Source organism: Lynx canadensis, chromosome X (genome assembly GCF_007474595.2).
Source record: "Lynx canadensis isolate LIC74 chromosome X, mLynCan4.pri.v2, whole genome shotgun sequence".
NCBI classification, from domain to species: Eukaryota; Metazoa; Chordata; class Mammalia; order Carnivora; family Felidae; genus Lynx; species Lynx canadensis.
Genome location: NC_044321.2, coordinates 102708436 through 102726336, shown reverse-complemented (window position 1 = coordinate 102726336; position 17901 = coordinate 102708436). Strand labels below are relative to the sequence as shown.

The window sequence follows — 17901 nt, the reverse complement described above, 5'->3', positions numbered from 1 at the left end:
CATAAACAAGTGTGACTACATCATACTAAATAGCTTCTGTACTGCAAAGGAAACAAATGAAAAGGCAACCTACAGAATGCAAGGAAATATTTGCAAGTGATATATCTTTAAGGTATTATTGGAAAGTATATACAGGACTTACACAACACAATATATAAAAAACAGTCTGATTCAAAAATGGGCAGAGGATCTGAATAGACATTTTTCCAAAGAAAACATAAAGATGGCCTACTGGTATGTGAAAAGGTGCTCAACATCACTAATCATCAGGGAAATTCAAACCAAAACCACAATGATATATTCCTTCACACTAGTTGGAATGTTTATTGTCAAAAGACAAGAAATAACTCTTGCTGACAAGGATGTAGGAAAAAGGAGGCCATTTCATATTATACGTGGGAATGTACATTGGTGCAGCCATTAAAGGAAAATGGCAAGGAGGTTCCTCAAAAAATTAAAACTAGAACTACCATGTGGCCCATCAAACACCAATTTCACTTCTGAGTATTGATGTGAAAGAAATAAAATCACTGTTGAAAAGACATTTGTACCTTCATGTGTGGTTTTTTTTTGCAGCTATTAGTATTGCAGCATTATTTCAAATAGCTAAGAAATGTGAACAACCTAATTATCCATTGATGGGTGAATGGATAAAGAAAATGTGCTCTGTGCAGCTGAACCAAGTGCGGCTGAGCCAAGATGGAAGGACAGCATGGAAGTATTTTTTGTGTCTCGCATCATGAAATACAGCCAGATCAACACTACACCATCCTACACACCTAGAAAACTGATTTGAGGATTAAGACAAGAATCTGCACAACCTGAATAACATAACTCAACAGTTACGTGGCATGGAGAGGTGACCTGGGGGAGAGAGAAGACGCAGAGGGCAGGGAGCTGTTTTTGCTTGTAGAAAGAGGACAGAGATGGGAGGGGGCAAGTATGGGAAAAGCACACCTCCCCCCAAAGCAGCTGGAGAGAAAGTGGAAAAGTGGAAACAGCTGCAGGGACTGAACTAAAAAGGGAGAAAGGAGGACAGGGTACAAATTCCATTAAGATTCTATAAACAGGGGGAGCACAGAGTCTGAAACTGTGCAACTCAATACCTGGCAGTGCTCTGGTGGGAAGAGCGAATCCCTAGGAGCAGAGTGGGGTCCAGGAGGTCCTTGAGTCACATAGGGAGAAGTAGTTCCACTGCTGGGAGGATGTTTGGTAGAGGCTGTGCAGCCACCCAGTCCCAGAAGACCCCAGAGAACAACCACATTCGCTGGTGCTGGAACAAGGATGTTAAGGGGGAAGGCTGGTGCCAGATGTGTGTTGTGATTTTCCATAATCCCTGAAATGCTGCTGCTACACAATTGTGTGAACTTTTTCTGGGGTGGGCTGGTGCCCCACCGCAGTCTCTGGGCTTTAGCAGTAGCATGGTCCCACAAACACTCCTGGGTGTGGCCGGCACCTGGCCATTGCTCGATGAGACCTTTCCCTAGAGTATCTGAGTGGGTCAAACCAACAGTCTCACAGAAGTGAGGGGCTGGGAAACACAGTCGCATCTGAGATAAAACTCAGGAGGGAGGTGCCACCTGTCAACCTGACAGCTTGGTCACAGTGTAAAAGAGGGGAGTGGACAGAAGCCACAGGCAAAGGACAGGTATGCAATTGCTGGTCGGGGAGAGCACAGAGTTCCAATACTAGAGACTGGGTAGCTGAGTGAAGCCATTTTCACCCTTCCCATGCATGCATATACACAACTACAGGAGCAACAACAATCCACTCCAGTAAGCTAAGTGGCGCCATCTAGTGGAGAACGGAGCCATTACAGAAGCCCCGCCCAACTGGGCCAACCTCGCTCTTCAGGAACACCAAAAATCTCTCTGCCTGCTTAGTTTAAGGACTGTAAAGTGCTTCATAGTTTGACTTCTAGGAGAAAATAATGTAATTTCAATCATATTTTAGTATGCTCGGTGGTTCATCCATTCAATTTTTTTATGTCTTTTCTTTTTCTTGAATACAGAAAGAGAAAAAAAATATTTTTCTTTTCAATTTTTATTAAAAATATTTTTCTTAATTTTTTTCTACTATATATTTTTTAACTTTTTTGTAAATTTTTCAAATTCTATTTTACTTCCATCATGTCATTTTATTCTATTTCATTGTATTCATTTTCTCAAATTTTCAAAAGTTTTCCTTTTTTTCTTGTTTTTTTCTTTTTTTTTTCTTTCCTCCCTCTCCCCACCCCCCCGCTTTTTCTCTAATCTATCAAGCTCTTTTCAATAACCAGACCAAACACATCTAGGATCCGGCATCATTTATTTGATTTTTTTTGTGTGTATGTGTGTTGTTTTAAATTTTTAATTTTAATTTTTTACCTTATTAATTCCTTTTCTTCCTTCAAAATGATGAAATGAAGGAAATCACCCCAAAAGAAACAGCAGGAAGAAACGACAGCCAGGGAATTTACACAGATACAGGCAAGAATCTGAACCAGAATTTAGAATCATGATAATAAGAATACTAGCTGGGGTTAAATATAGATTAGAATCCCTCTTAGCTGGGGCCAAAAAGAGATTAGAATCATTCTCTGCAGAGATAAAAGGAGGAAAAGCTAGTCAGGATGAAATAAAAAAATGCTATAACTGAGCTGCAATCTCAAATGGTTCCCACAGGGGCAAGGATGGATGAGGCAGAACAAAGAATCAGCGATATAGAGGACAAACTTATAGAGAAAAATGAAGCAGAGAAAGAGGGAGACTAATGCAAAAGAGCACGATTTAAGAATTAGGAAAATCAGTGGTTCATTAAAAAGGAACAACATCAGAATCATAGGACTCTCAGAAGATGAAGAGAGAGAAAAAGGGGTAGAAGGGTTATGTGAGCAAATCATAGTAGAAAACTTTCCTAACCTGGGGAAAGACAGACATCAAAATCCAGGAAGCACAGAGGACTCCCATAAGATTTGACTAAAACTGACCATCAACAAGACATATCATAGTCAAATTCACAAAATACTCAGGCAAGGAGAGAATCATGAAAACAGAAAGGGAAAAAAAGTCTTTAACCTACAAGGGAAGAAAGATCAGGTTTGCAGTAGACCTATCCACAGAAACTTGGAAGGCCAGAAAGGAGTGGCAGGATATATTCAATGTGCTGAATCAGAAAAATATGCATCCAAGAATTCTTTATCCAGCAAGGCTGTCATTCAAATTGGGAGAGATTAAAAGTTTCCCCCCCAAAATTTAAAGGAGTCCGTGACCACTAAACCAGTCCTGCAAGAAATTTTAAGGGGGACTCTGAAGGGACAAAAGAAGGAAAAAAACAAAAAGACCAAAAACAATAAAGATTAGAAAGGACCAGAGAAAACCACCCGAAACTCCAACTCTACAAGCAACATAATGGCAATAAATTCATATCTTTCAGTACTCACTCTAAAGTGGGTACTAAATGCTCCAATCAAAAGGCATAGGGTAACAGAATAGTAAGAAAACAAATCCAACTTTATACTGTTTACAAGCATATAGACCCACTTTAGACCTAAAGACACCTTCAGATTGAAAGTAAGGGGATAGAGAACCATCTATCATGCTAATGGTCAACAAAAGAAAGGCAGACTAGCCATACTTATATCAGAAAATCTAGGCTTTAAAATGAAGACTGTAACAAGACATGAAGAAGGGCATTATATCATAATTAAGGGGTCTATTCACCAAGAAGTCCTAACAATTCTAAACATTTCTGCTCCAAATGTGAGAGCACCCAAATATAGAAATCAACTAATAACAAACATAAAGAAACTCTTTGATGATAATACCATAATAGTAGGGGACTTCAACAACCCACTCACAGAAATGGACAGATCATTTAAACAGAAAATCAACAAGGAAACATTGGCTTTGAAAGACACACAGGACCAGATGGACTTAACAGATATATTCAGAACATTTCATCCTAAATCAGCAGAATATACATTCTTCTCAAGTGTACATGGAACGTTCTCCAGAATAGATCACATATTGGGACCATATCAGCCCTCAACAAGTACAAAAAGATCAAGATCATACCGTGCATATTTTCAGACCACAATGCTGTGAAACTTGAAATCAACCACAAGAAAAAAATTTGGAGAGATAACAAATACTTGGAAACTAAAGAATATCTTACTAAAGAATGAATGGGCTAACCAAGAATTTAAAGAGGAAATTAAAAATTACATGGAAGCCAATGAAAAAGATAACACAACAGCCCATAACCTCTGGGACTCAACAAAGGCAGTCATAAGAGGGAAGTATATAGCAATCCAGGCCTTCCTAAAGAAGGAAGAAAGGTCTCAGATACACAATCTAACCTTACACCTTAAATGGCTGGAAAAAGAACAGCAAATAAAACCCAAAACCAGCAAGAGACAGGAAATAATAAAAATTAAAGCAGAAATCAATGCTATCAAAACAAAACAAACAAACAAAAACCCAGTAGAACAGATCAATGAAACCATAAGCTGGTTCTTTGAAAGAATTTACAAAATTGATAAACCACTAGCCAGTTTGATCAAAAAGAAAAAGGAAAGGACCCAAATAAATAAAATCAATAATGAAAGAGGAGAGATTACAACCAACACAGAAGAAATACAAACAAAAATAAGACAATATAATGGCAATTACATGCCAATAAAATAGGAACTCTGGAAGAAATGGACAAATTCCTAGAAACATATACACTACCAAAACTGAAACACGAAGAAATAGAAAATATGAACAGACCCATAACCAGTAAAGTAATCGAATTAGTAATAAAAAAAAAATCTCCCAAAAACCAAGAGTCCAGGGCCAGATGGCTTTCCAGGGGAATTCTACCAAACATTTAAGAAAGAGTTAACACCTATTATCTTGAAGCTGTTCCAAAAATATAAATGGAAGGAAAACTTCCAAACTCTCTATGAAGCCAGCATTACCTTGATTCCAAAACCAGACAGACACCCACTAAAAAGGAGAACTATAGATCAATTTCCCTGATGAACATGGATGCAAAAGTCCTCAACAAGATATTAGCCAACTGGTTCCAACAATACAAATTAAAGAACTATTCACCATGGCCAATTGACATTTATACTTGGGATGCAGGGCTGGTTCAATATCCACAAAACAATCAATGTGACTCATCACATCAATAAAAGAAAGGAAAATAACCACATGATCCTCTCAAAAAAATGCAGAGAAAGCACTTCACAAAATACATCATCCTTTCTTGATAAAAAGCCTCAAGAAAGTAGGGGTAGAAGTATCATACCTCGAGATCATAAAAGCCATATATCCATGACCCAACGCTAATATCATCCTCAATGGGGAAAAACTGAGAGCTTTCCCCCTAAGGTCAGGAGCAAGACAGGGATGTCCACTCTCACCACTGTCATTCAACACAGTATTTAAAGTCTTAGCCTCTGCAATCAGACAACACAAAGAAATAAAAGGCATCCAAATCGGCCAGGAGGAGGTTGTACTTTCACTCTTCGCAGATGATATGATAGTCTATATGAAAAACCCAAGTAATTCCATCAAAAAAATGCTAGAACTGATCCATGAATTCAGCAAAGTGGTAGGATATAAAATCAATGTACAGAAATTGGTCGCCTTCCTATACACCAAATGAAGAAACAGAAAGAGAAATCAAGGAATCGATCCCATTGATAATTGTACCAAAAACCATAAAATACCTAGGAATAAATCTAACCAAAGTAGTGAAAAATCTATACACTGAAAACTATAGAAAGCTTATGAAACAAACTGAAAAAGACACAATAAAATGGAAAAAAATATTTTATGCTCCTGGATAAGAACAAATATTCTTAAAATGTCAATACTACCCAAAACAATCAACATATTCAATTCAATCCCTATCAAAATAATACCAGCATTCTTCACAGAGCTAGAACAAACAATCCTAAAATTTGTATGGAACCAGAAAAGACCCCAAATAGCCAAAACAATCTTGAAGATGAAAAACAAAGCAGGTGGCATCACAATCCCAGACCTCAAGCTGTATTACAAAACTGTAATCATCAAGACAGTATGGTACTGGCACAAAAACAGACACTCAGATCAATGGAACAGAATAGAGAACCCAGAAACGGAGCCACAAATGTATGGCCAACTAATATTTGACAAAGCAGGACAGTATATTCAAGGGATAAAGACAGTCTCCTCAGCAAGTGGTGCTGGGAAAACTGGACAGTGACATGCAGAAAAATGAACCTGGACCATTTTCTTAACACCATACACAGAAATAAGCTCAAAATGGATGAAAAACCTAAATGTAAGACTGGAAGCCATCAAAATCTTCCAGGAGAAAGCAGGCAAAACCTCTTTGACCTTGGCCACAGCAACTTCTTACTCAACACATCTCCAGAGGTGAGGGAAACAAAAGCAAAAATGAACTATTGGGAGCTCATCGAGATAAAAAGCTTCTGCACAGCAAAGGAAACAATCAGCAAAACTAAAAGACAACTAACAGAATGGGAAGATATTTCCAAAGATCTATCATATAGAGGGTTAAAATCTAAAATCTATAAATAACTTACCAAACTCAACACCCAAAAAACAAATAATCCAGTGAAGAAATGGGCAAAAGACATGAATAGACACTTCTCCAAAGAAGACATCCAGATGGCCACGTGACACATGAAAAAATGTTCAACATCACTCACTATCAGGGAAATCAAACCACATTGAGATACCACCTCACAAATCAAAACCACACTGAGATACCACCTCACACCTGTTCAAACGGCTAACATTAACAACTCAGGAAAAAACAGATGTTGGTGAGGATGTGGAGATAGAGGATCTCTTTGGCACTTCTGGTGGGAATGCAAACTGGCACAGCCACTCTGGAAAACACTATGGAGGTTTCTCAAAAAACTAAAAACAGAACTACCCTACGACCCAGAAATTGCACTACTAGGTATTTATCCAAGAGATACAGGTATGCCTTTTCGAAGGGGCAAATGCACCCCAATGTTTACAGCAGCACTCTCACCAATAACCAAAGTATGGAAAGAGCCCAAATGTCCATCGATGGATGAATGGATAAAGAACATGTGGTGTATATATATATATATATATATATATATATACACACACACACACACACACACACACACACACACACACATATACACACACAATGGGGTATTACTCAGCAATCAAAAAGAATGAATTTCTGACACTGCAGAAATACAATCAATAAAAAGAATATTATAAGCAATTATATGCCAACAAACTGGGCAATCTAGAAGAAATGGATAAATTCCTAGAAACAGAAACTACCCAAACTAAAATAGGAAGAAATAGAAAATTTGAATGGACCTATACAAGTAAAGGAATTGAATCAGTATTTAAAAATCTTCCAACAAACAAGAGTCCAGGGCCTGACTGCTTCATAGAGGAATTTTACAAAACCTTTAAATAAGAGTTAATATCTATTCTTTTGAAACTGTCCCCCCCGCAAAAAAAAAAAAAAAAAGAAATGGAAGGACAACTTCCAAACTCATTCCCTGAGGCCAGCATTACCTTGATTCAAATACCAAAGACCCCAATATAAAGAATAATTACAGACCAGTTTCCCTGATGAACCAGGATGCAAAAATTCTAAACAAGATACTAGCAAATTGACTCACATAATATATTAAAAAGAATTATTCACCAAGATCAAGTGGGATTTATGGGCTGTATGGGTGGTTTAATATCTGCAAATCAATCAATGTGATACCTCACATAAATGAAAGAAAGGATAAGAACCACATGGTACTCTCAATTGAGGCAGAAAAAACATTTGACAAAATACATCATCCTTTCTTGACAAATACCATCAAGAAAGTTGGGATAGAAATAACATACCTCAACATAATAAAGACCATATATGAAAGCCCCAAAGCTAATATCATCCTCAATGGGGAAAATCTAAGAGCTTCCCCCCTGAGGTCAGGAACACGACAGGGGGATGTCCACTCTCACCACTATTGTTCAACATAGTACTGGAAGCCCTGGCCTCAGCAATCAGACAACAAAAAGAAATAAAAAGCATCCAAATCAGCAAGGAAGAAGTCAAACTTTCACTCTTCACAGATGGCATGATACTCTATGTGGAAAACCCAAACGATTCCACAAAAAAAAGGAAAAAAAAAAAGGAAAAAAAACCTGCTAGAACTCAGACTTGAATTAAACAAAGTTGCAGGATATGAAATCAACATACAGAAATCTGTTGCATTTCTATACACCAACAATTAAGCGTCAGGAAGAGAAATCAAGGAATTAATCCCATTTACAATTGCAACAAAAGTAATAAAATTCCTAGGAATAAACTTAACTAAAGAGGTAAAAAATCTGAATGCTGAAAACTATACATTTTTTAAGGTTTATTCATTTTTCAGAGACAGAGAGAGGCAAAGCATAGGGGGGTGGGGGAGAAAGGGAGACACAGAATCTGAAGCAGGCTCCAGGCTCTCAGCTGTCAGCATAGAGCCTGACACGGGGCTTAAATTTACGGACTGCAAGATCATGACCTGAGCTGAAGTCGGACGCTTAACCAACTGAGCCACCCAGGTGCCACTGAATGCTGAAAACTATAGAATGCTGATGAAAGAAACTGAAGAAGACACAAAGAAATGGAAAAATATTTCATGCTCATGGACAAAAAGACCAAATATTCTTAAAATGGCTATACTACACCAAGCAATCTACATATTCAATGCAATCCCTACCAAAGTAACACCAGCATTCCTGACACAACTAGAATATACAATTCTAAAATTTGTATATAACCAGAAAAGACCTCAAATAGCCAAAGTAATTGTTGAAAAAGAAAAGCAAAACTGGCGGCATCACAATTCCAGACTTTAAACTTTACTACAAAGCTTCATCATTAAGACAGTATGGTATTGGCACACACACACAAAAAGACACATAGATCAATGGAAGACAATAGAACCCAGAACCCAGAAATGGACCCACAAATGTATGGCCAACTAATCTTTGACAAAGCAAGAATATCCAATGGAAAAAAGCAGTCTCTTCAGCAAATGGTGCTGAGAAAACTGGACAGTGACATCCAGAAGAATAAAACTGGACCACTTTCTTATACCATACACAAAAATAAATGCAAAGTGGATGAAAGAATTAAATTTAAGACAGGAAATCATCAAATACCTAGAGGAGAAAACAGGCAGTGGTGGTGCCTGCGAGACTCAGTCAGGTAAGTGTCGGACTTTTGATTTTTGCTCAGGTCATGATCTCACGGTTTGTGAGTTCAAGCCCCACATCAGGCTCTGCACTTAAAGCGTGGAGCCTGCTTGAGATTCTCCATCTCCTTATCTCTTTGCCCCTCCCCCAATCATGCTCTTTCTATAAACAAAAAAAATGCTTAAGAAAAAAGAAAACAGGCTGCAATCTCCTTAACCTTAGCTGCAGGAGCTTCTCACTGGACATATCTCCAGAGACAAGGGAAACAAAAGCAAAAATGAACTATTGAGATCTTACCAAAATAAAAAGCTTCTTCACAGCAAAGGAAACAATCAGGAAAAATAAAAGGCAACTGACAGAATGGGAGGATATTTCCAAAGACATATCAGATAAAGGGTTAGTATCCAAAATCTATGAAGAACTTATCAAATTCAACACCCCCCCAAAAAAAATAATACAGTGAAGAAATGCACAGAAGTCATGAATAGACACTTCCAAAGAAGAGCCAGATGGCTAACAGACACATGAAAAGTTGTTCATCATCACTCATTATCAAGGAAATACAAATCAAAATCACAGTAAGACCAGTCAGAATGGCTAAAATTAATAACTCAGGAAACAACAGATGTTGGTGAGGATGTGGAGAAAGAAGAACCCTCTTGCACTATTGGTGGGAATGCAACTTGTGTAGTCACTCTGGAGAATAGTACAGAGGCCCCCAAAAAAACTAAAAATAGAACTACTCTATGACCCAGCAACTGTGCTATTATTTATTTATCCAATGAGTACCAAAAAATGTCTATTTGAAGAGGCACATGCACCCCAATGTTTATAGCAGCGCTATCAACAACAGCCAAATTATGGAAGGAGTCCAAATGTCCATTAACTTATGAGTGGATAAATAAGATATGGTATATACATAGAATGGAATATTACTCACTGATCAAAAAGAATGAAATCTTGCCATTTGCAATAATGTGGTGGAACTAGAGTGTGTTATGCTAAGCAAAATAAGTCAGACAGAGAAAAACAAATATCATATGATTTCTCTCATGTGGAATTTAAGAAAGAAAACAGATGAACGTAGGGAAAGGAAAGGAAAAATAAAATAAAATAAAAACAAAAAACAAATCAAAAGAGACTCTTACAGAGAGCAAACTGAGGGTTGCTGGAAGGTATGTGGGGAGGGGTGGGCTAGATGGGTGATGGGCATTAAGGAGAACACTCACTGGCATAAGCACAAGGTGTTATATGCAAGTGAGGAGTTATTAAATTCTACTCCCAAGACCAATACTATATTATATGCTAACTTCAATTTAATTAAAAAAGAAAAAGAAAAAATAAAATGTGTGTGTGTAGCACACTGGCACTGGAATATTAATCAGCTATAAAAATGAAAGGAATTTTGTCATTTGTGACAGCATGGATGGACCTTGAGGGCATTATGCTAAATTAAATAATTTAGAGAAATATTAATGCTTTATTATATCAGTTAAATGATTAATCTTAAAACCAAAACCAAAACCAAACCAAACCAAAAAAGCCTGAACAAATAGATACAGAGTTCACATTGGTGGTTGCCACAGGTGGAAGCAGGGGGGTGGGCCAAATGTGTGAAGTTGGCCAAAAGGTGAAAACTTCTACTTATGAAATACATACATCCTGGGGATGTAATATACATCATGGTGACTATAGTTATCAATTTTGTATTTTGTATTTGAAAGTTGCTTAAAAAGTAAATGTTAAACATTCTCATTGCAAGAAAAAAATGTGCAGTTCAGGATGTTAACTAAACTTATTGTGATAATCATTTCACAATATAGACATATATCAAATCATTATGGTGCCCCCTAAAACTAATATAATGTTGCATGTCAATTATATCTCAATAAAAATGGTTTTAAATGAAGAAAAGCATTGTCTTTATTAATTTTCTCACTTTCCTTTCTTTGAAAATTGAAAACTATATAAAGCTACACATTTATTCATTTTTTTCTTCCTTAAATATGTTCTCTTTTATAGTGATCCAGATATGTTTCTAACAATGCTGACTCCATTGTAATTATGACAGAGCATCCTCATGTATTGGAAAATAAGTGGAATATGAATCTTAATTGAGTAAAGTAAAATACTTGAATACATTTTCATTTATCCTTGTCAAAATATAATGATGACTTGATCTTGGAAATTTACGGAGTTTAGTTTTGTTTTTTTTTTTCCTATAGTGAATAAATTTCCTCTGTCTTAATTGTATTAGGAAAATTTCTATAAAATTCTCAGTAGTCACTTCTGTTTTAAATGTTTGTTGATACTAATGGATACGTCTTTATATATGTTCTAGGAGTACCAGAGTTTTTAATCAGTGGGCCCACAAAACTAATCCTGCTGTTTTTACCCAACTTGAAAGAAGTCTTAAACTAAATTATGATTCTAAGTTAAAGCCCAGAAGAAAGTTTTCACAGTGAGCCTCAGATGTTAATATATAACATCTTTTTGAAACAATTACCTGAAAAGATTATTTTGGCAGCCGTGTGTTTATTTCAATTCACTGGAATGTACTTCTGTCATAGAATCGGAAGAATAACAGATTGCATGAATATCTGCAACAGGATTTCCATTTATTTTTTATATTGTTAGCCTTATTGCTAAGTACCAATAAGAGCATAACAAAACAAAATATTTATTTATTTATTTATTTTAATTTTTTTAATGTTTACTTATTTTTGAGAGACAGAAACACAGAGGGACAGAGGGACACAGAATCTGAAGCAGGCTCCAGGCTCTGAGATGTGAACACAGAGCCTGATGTGGGGCTTGAACTCACAAACTGTGAGATCATCACCTGAGCTGAAGCCAGTCGCTTAACTGACTGAGCCACCCAGGTGCCCCCAAAACAAAATGTTTAAAGTTTTTTTTAATAAGGGGTTCCCCACACACAGACATAAAGTGGCTTTTGAAAACTCCCAGAAATAACCCAGATTTAAATATTCTCTTGTCTTGAAAACTCCAAAAGGAGATATATCTTTCAATAAAGTAGTGTTTATAGTGTCATTAAAAAGGCCTTTCATGGGTCGCCTGGGTGGCTCAGTTGGTTAAGCATCCAACTCTTAGTTTCAGCTATCGTCGTGATCTCATGGTTCATGAGTTCAAACCGTGAGTTGGATTCTGAACTGACAACAATGAGCCTGCTTGGAATTCTCTCTCTCTGCCCCTCCCCCCACTCATGCTCTCTGTCTCTCAAAATAAATAAATAAACTTAAAAAAAGGGCTTTCACTTTCATATAGGTCATTTTGGTCAAATATTGACTCCATTGGCCTGTTTTTTTTTTTTTAATATATGAAATTTATTGTCAAATTGGTTTCCATACAACACCCAGTGCTCATCCCAAAAGGTGCCCTCCTCAATACCCATCACCCACCCTCTCCTCCCTCCCACCCCCCATCAACCCTCAGTTTGTTCTCAGTTTTTAACAGTCTCTTATGCTTTGGCTCTCTCCCACTCTAACCTCTTTTTTTTTTCCTTACCCTCCCCCATGGGTTTCTGTTAAGTTTCTCAGGATCCACATAAGAGTGAAAACATATGGTATCTGTCTTTCTCTGTATGGCTTATTTCACTTAGCATCACACTCTACAGTTCCATCCACGTTGCTACAAAAGGCCATATTTCATTCTTTCTCATTGCCACGTAGTATTCCATTGTGCATATAAACCACAATTTCTTTATCCATTCATCAGTTGATGGACATTTAGGCTCTTTCCATAAATTGGCTCTTGTTGAGAGTACTGCTATAAACATTGGGGTACATGTGCCCCTATGCATCAGTACTCCTGTATCCCTTGGATAAATTCTTAGCAGTGCTATTGCTGGGTCATAGGGTAGGTCTATTTTTAATTTTCTGAGGAACCTCCACACTGCTTTCCAGAGCGGCTGCACCAATTTGCATTCCCACCAAAAGTGCAAGAGGGTTCCGGTTTCTCCACATCCTCTCCAGCATCTATAGTCTCCTGATTTGTTCATTTTGGCCACTCTGACTGGTGTGAGGTGATATCTGAATGTGGTTTTGATTTGTATTTCCCTGATAAGCAGCGACGTTGAACATCTTTTCATGTGCCTGTTGGCCATCCGGATGTCTTCTTTAGAGAAGTGTCTATTCATGTTTTCTGCCCATTTCTTCACTGGGTTATTTGTTTTTCGGGTGTGGAGTTTGGTGAGCTCTTTATAGATTTTGGATACTAGCCCTTTGTCCGATATGTCCTTTGCAAATATCTTTTCCCATTCTGTCGGTTGCCTTTTAGTTTTGTTGGTTGTTTCCTTTGCTGTGCAGAAGCTTTTTATCTTCATAAGGTCCCAGTAATTCATTTTTGCTTTTAATTCCCTTGCCTTTGGGGATGTGTCAAGTAAGAGATTGCTACGGTTGAGGTCAGAGAGGTCTTTTCCTGCTTTCTCCTCTAGGGTTTTGATGGTGTCCTGTCTCACATTCAGGTCCTTTATCCATTTTAAGTTTATTTTTGGAATGGTGTGAGAAAGTGATCTAGTTTCAACCTTCTGCATGTTGCTGTCCAGTTCTCCCAGCACCATTTGTTAAAGAGACTGTCTTTTTTCCATTGGATGTTCTTTCCTGCTTTGTCAAAGATGAGTTGGCCATATGTTTGTGGGTCTAGTTCTGGGGTTTCTATTCTATTCCATTGGTCTATGTGTCTGTTTTTGTGCCAATACCATGCTGTCTTGATGATTACAGCTTTGTAGTAGAGGCTAAAGTCTGGGATTGTGATGCCTCCTGCTTTGGTCTTCTTCTTCAAAATTACTTTGGCTCTTCAGGGCCTTTTGTGGTTCCATATGAATTTTAGGATTGCTTGTTCTAGTTTTGAGAAGAATGTTGGTGCAATTTTGACTGGGATTGTATTGAATGTGTAGATAGCTTTGGGTAGTATTGACATTTTGACCATATTTATTCTTCCAATCCATGAGCAGGGAATGTCTTTCCATTTCTTTAAGTCTTCTTCAATTACCTTCATAGGCTTTCTATAGTTTTCAGCATACAGATCCTTTACATCTTTGGTTAGATGTATTCCCAGGTATTTTATGCTTCTTGGTGCAATTGTGAATGGGATCAGTTTCTTTATTTGTCTTTCTGTTGCTTCATTGTTAGTGTATAAGAATGCAACTGATTTCTGTACATTGATTTTGTATCCTGCAACTTTGCTGAATTCATGTATCAGTTCTAGCAGACTTTTGGTGGAGTCTATCGGATTTTCCATGTATAGTATCATGTCATGTGCAAAAAGCGAAAGCTTCACTTTATCTTTGCCAATTTGGATGCCTTTGATTTCCTTTTGTTGTCTGATTGCTGATGCTAGAACTTCCAGCACTATGTTAACCAACAGCGGTGAGAGTGGGCATCCCTGTCGTGTTCCTGATCTCAGGGAAAAAGCTCTCAGTTTTTCCCCATTGAGGATATTAGCTGTGGGCTTTTCATAAATGGCTTTTATGATCTTTAAGTATGTTCCTTCTATCCCGACTTTCTCAAGGGTTTTTATTAAGAAAGGGTGCTGGATTTTGTCAAAGGCCTTTTCTGCATCGATTGACAGGATCATATGGTTCTTCTCTTTTTTTTTTTTTTTAATGTGATGTATCACGTTGATTGATTTGCGAATGTTGAACCAGCCCTGCATCCCAGGAATGAATCCCATTTGGTCATGGTGAATAATTCTTTTTATATGCTTTTGAATTCGATTTGCTAGTATCTTATTGATAATTTTTGCATCCATATTCATCAGGGATATTGGCCTGTAGTTCTCTTTTTTTACTGGGTCTCTGTTTGATTTAGGAATCAAAGTAATACTGGCTTCATAGAATGAGTCTGGAAGTTTTCCTTCCCCTTCTATTTCTTGGAATAGCTTGAGAAGGATAGGTATTATCTCTGCTTTAAACGTCTGGTAGAACTCCCCTGGGAAGCCATCTGGTCCTGGACTCTTATTTGTTGGGAGATTTTTGATAACCAATTCAATTTCTTCGCTGGTTATGGGTCTGTTCAAGCTTTCTCTTTCCTCCTGATTGAGTTTTGGAAGAGTGTGGGTGTTTAGGAATTTGTCCATTTCTTCCAGGTTGTCCAATTTGTAGGCATATAATTTTTCATAGTATTCCCTGATAATTGTTTGTATCTCTGAGGGATTGGTTGTAATCATTCCATTTTCATTCATGATTTTATCTATTTGGGTCATCTCCCTTTTCTTTTTGAGAAGGCTGGCTAGAGGTTTGTCAATTTTGTTTATTTTTTCAAAAAAACAACTCTTGGTTTCGTTGATCTGCTCTGCCGTTTTTTTAGATTCTATATTGTTTATTTCTGCTCTGATCTTTATTATTTCTCTTCTTCTGCTGGGTTTAGGCTGCCTTTGCTGTTCTGCTTCTATTTCCTTTAGGTGTGCTGTTAGATTTTGTATTTGGGATTTTTCTTGTTTCTTGAGATAGGCCTGGATTGCGATGGATTTTCCTGTCAGGACTGCCTTCCCTGTGTCCCAAAGCATTTGGATTGTTGTATTTTCATTTTCATTTGTTTCCATATATTTTTTAATTTCTTCTCTAATTGCCTGATTGACCACTCATTCTTTAGTAGGGTGTTCTTTAACCTTCATGCACTTGGAGGTTTTCCAGACTTTTTCCTGTGGTTGATTTCAAGCTTCATAGCATTGTGGCCTGAAAGTATGCATGGTATAATCAATTCTTGTGAACTTTTGAAGGGCTGTTTTGTGACCCAGTATATGATCTATCTTGGAGAATGTTCCATGTGCACTCAAGAAGAAAGTATATTCTGTTGCTTTGGGATGCAGAGTTCTAAATATATCTGTCAAGTCCATCTGATCCAATGTCTCATTCAGGGCCCTTGTTTCTGTATTGACCGTGTGTCTAGATGATCTATCCATTTCTGTAAGTGGAGTGTTAATGTCCCCTGCAATTACCACATTCTTATCAATAAGGTTGCTTAAGTTTGTGAGTAATTGTTTTATATATTTGGGGGCTCCAGTATTCGGCGCATAGACATTTATAATTGTTAGCTCTTCCTGATGGATAGACCCTGTAATTATTATATAATGCCCTTCTTCATCTCTTGTTACAGCCTTTAATTGAAAGTCTAGTTTGTCTGATATAAGTATGGCTACTCCAGCTTTCTTTTGGCTTCCAGTAGCATGATAAATAGTTCTCCATCCCCTCACTCTCAATCTGAAGGTGTCCTCAGGTCTAAAATGAGTCTCTTGTAGACAGCAAATAGATGGGTCTTGTTTTTTTATCCATTCTGATACCCTATGTTGTTTGGTTGTGCATTTAATCCATTTACATTCAGTGTTATTGTAGAAAGATACGGGTTTAGAGTCATTGTGATGTCTGTATGTTTTATGCTTGTAGTGATGTCTCTGGTACTTTGTCTCACAGGGTCCCCCTTAGGATCTCTTGTAGGGCTGGTTTAGTGGTGAGGAATTCCTTCAGTTTTTGTTTGTTTGGGAAGACCTTTATCTCTCCTTCTATTCTAAATGACAGACTTGCTGGATAAAGGATTCTCGGCTGCATATTTTTGCTGTCTAGCACACTGAAGATCTCGTGCCAATTCTTTCTGGCCTGCCAAGTTTCAACAGAGAGATCAGTCACGAGTCTTATAGGTCTCCCTTTATATGTGAGGGCACGTTTATCCCTTGCTGCTTTCAGAATTTTCTCTTTATCCTGGTATTTTGCCAGTTTCACTATGATATGTCGTGCAGAAGATCAATTCAAGTTATGTCTGAAGGGAGTTCTCTGTGCCTCTTGGATTTCAATGCCTTTTTCCTTCCCCAGTTCAGGGAAGTTCTCAGCTATAATTTCTTCAAGTACCCCTTCAGCACCTTTCCCTCTCTCTTCCTCCTCTGGGATACCAAGTATGCGTATATTATTTCTTTTTTTGTATCACTTAGTTCTCTAATTTTCCCCTCATACTCCTGGATTTTTTTTTATCTCTCTTTTTCTCAGCTTCCTCTTTTTCCATAACTTTATCTTCTAGTTCACCTATTCTCTCCTCTGCCTCTTCCATCCGAGCTGTGGTGGTTTCCATTTTGTTTTGCATTTCATTTAAAGCATTTTTCAGCTCCTCGTGACTGTTCCTTAGTCCCTTGATCTCTGTAGCAAGAGATTCTCTGCTGTCCTGTATACTGTTTTCAAGCCCAGCGATTAATTTTATGACTCTTATTCTAAATTCACTTTCTGTTATATTATTTAAATCCTTTTTGATCAGTTCATTAGCTGTTGTTATTTCCTGGAGATTCTTCTGAGGGGAATTCTTCCGCTTGGTCATTTTGGATAGTCCCTGGTGTGGTGAGGACCTGCAGGGCACTTCCCCTGTGCTGTGGTGTATAACTGGAGTTGGTGGGCGGGGCTGCAGTCAGACCTGATGTCTGCCCTAAGCCCACTGCTGGGGCCACAGTCAGACTGGTGTGTGCCTTCTCTTCCCCTCTCCTAGGGGCGGGATTCACTGTGGGGTGGCATGGCCCATCTGGGCTTCTTGCACACTGCAGGCTTGTGGTGCTGAGGATCTGGCGTATTAGCTGGGGTGGGTAGGCAAGGTGCACAGGGGCAGGGGGGGCAGGCTTAGCTCGCTTCTCCTTAGGTGATCCACTTCAGGAGGGGCCCTGTGGCAGCGGGAGGGAGTCAGAT

At 37.9% G+C, this 17901-nt stretch overlaps 1 long non-coding RNA gene across 1 annotated transcript; it reads left to right on the top strand.

Annotated features, from left to right (window-relative positions):
- The first annotated feature begins 395 nt into the window (after positions 1 to 395).
- On the top strand, positions 396 to 17644 carry LOC115507421. Its single transcript, XR_003966645.1, has 3 exons — positions 396 to 473; positions 1615 to 1620; positions 17634 to 17644. It is a non-coding gene; the product is annotated as an uncharacterized LOC115507421 (long non-coding RNA).
- The last annotated feature ends 257 nt before the right edge of the window (positions 17645 to 17901 follow it).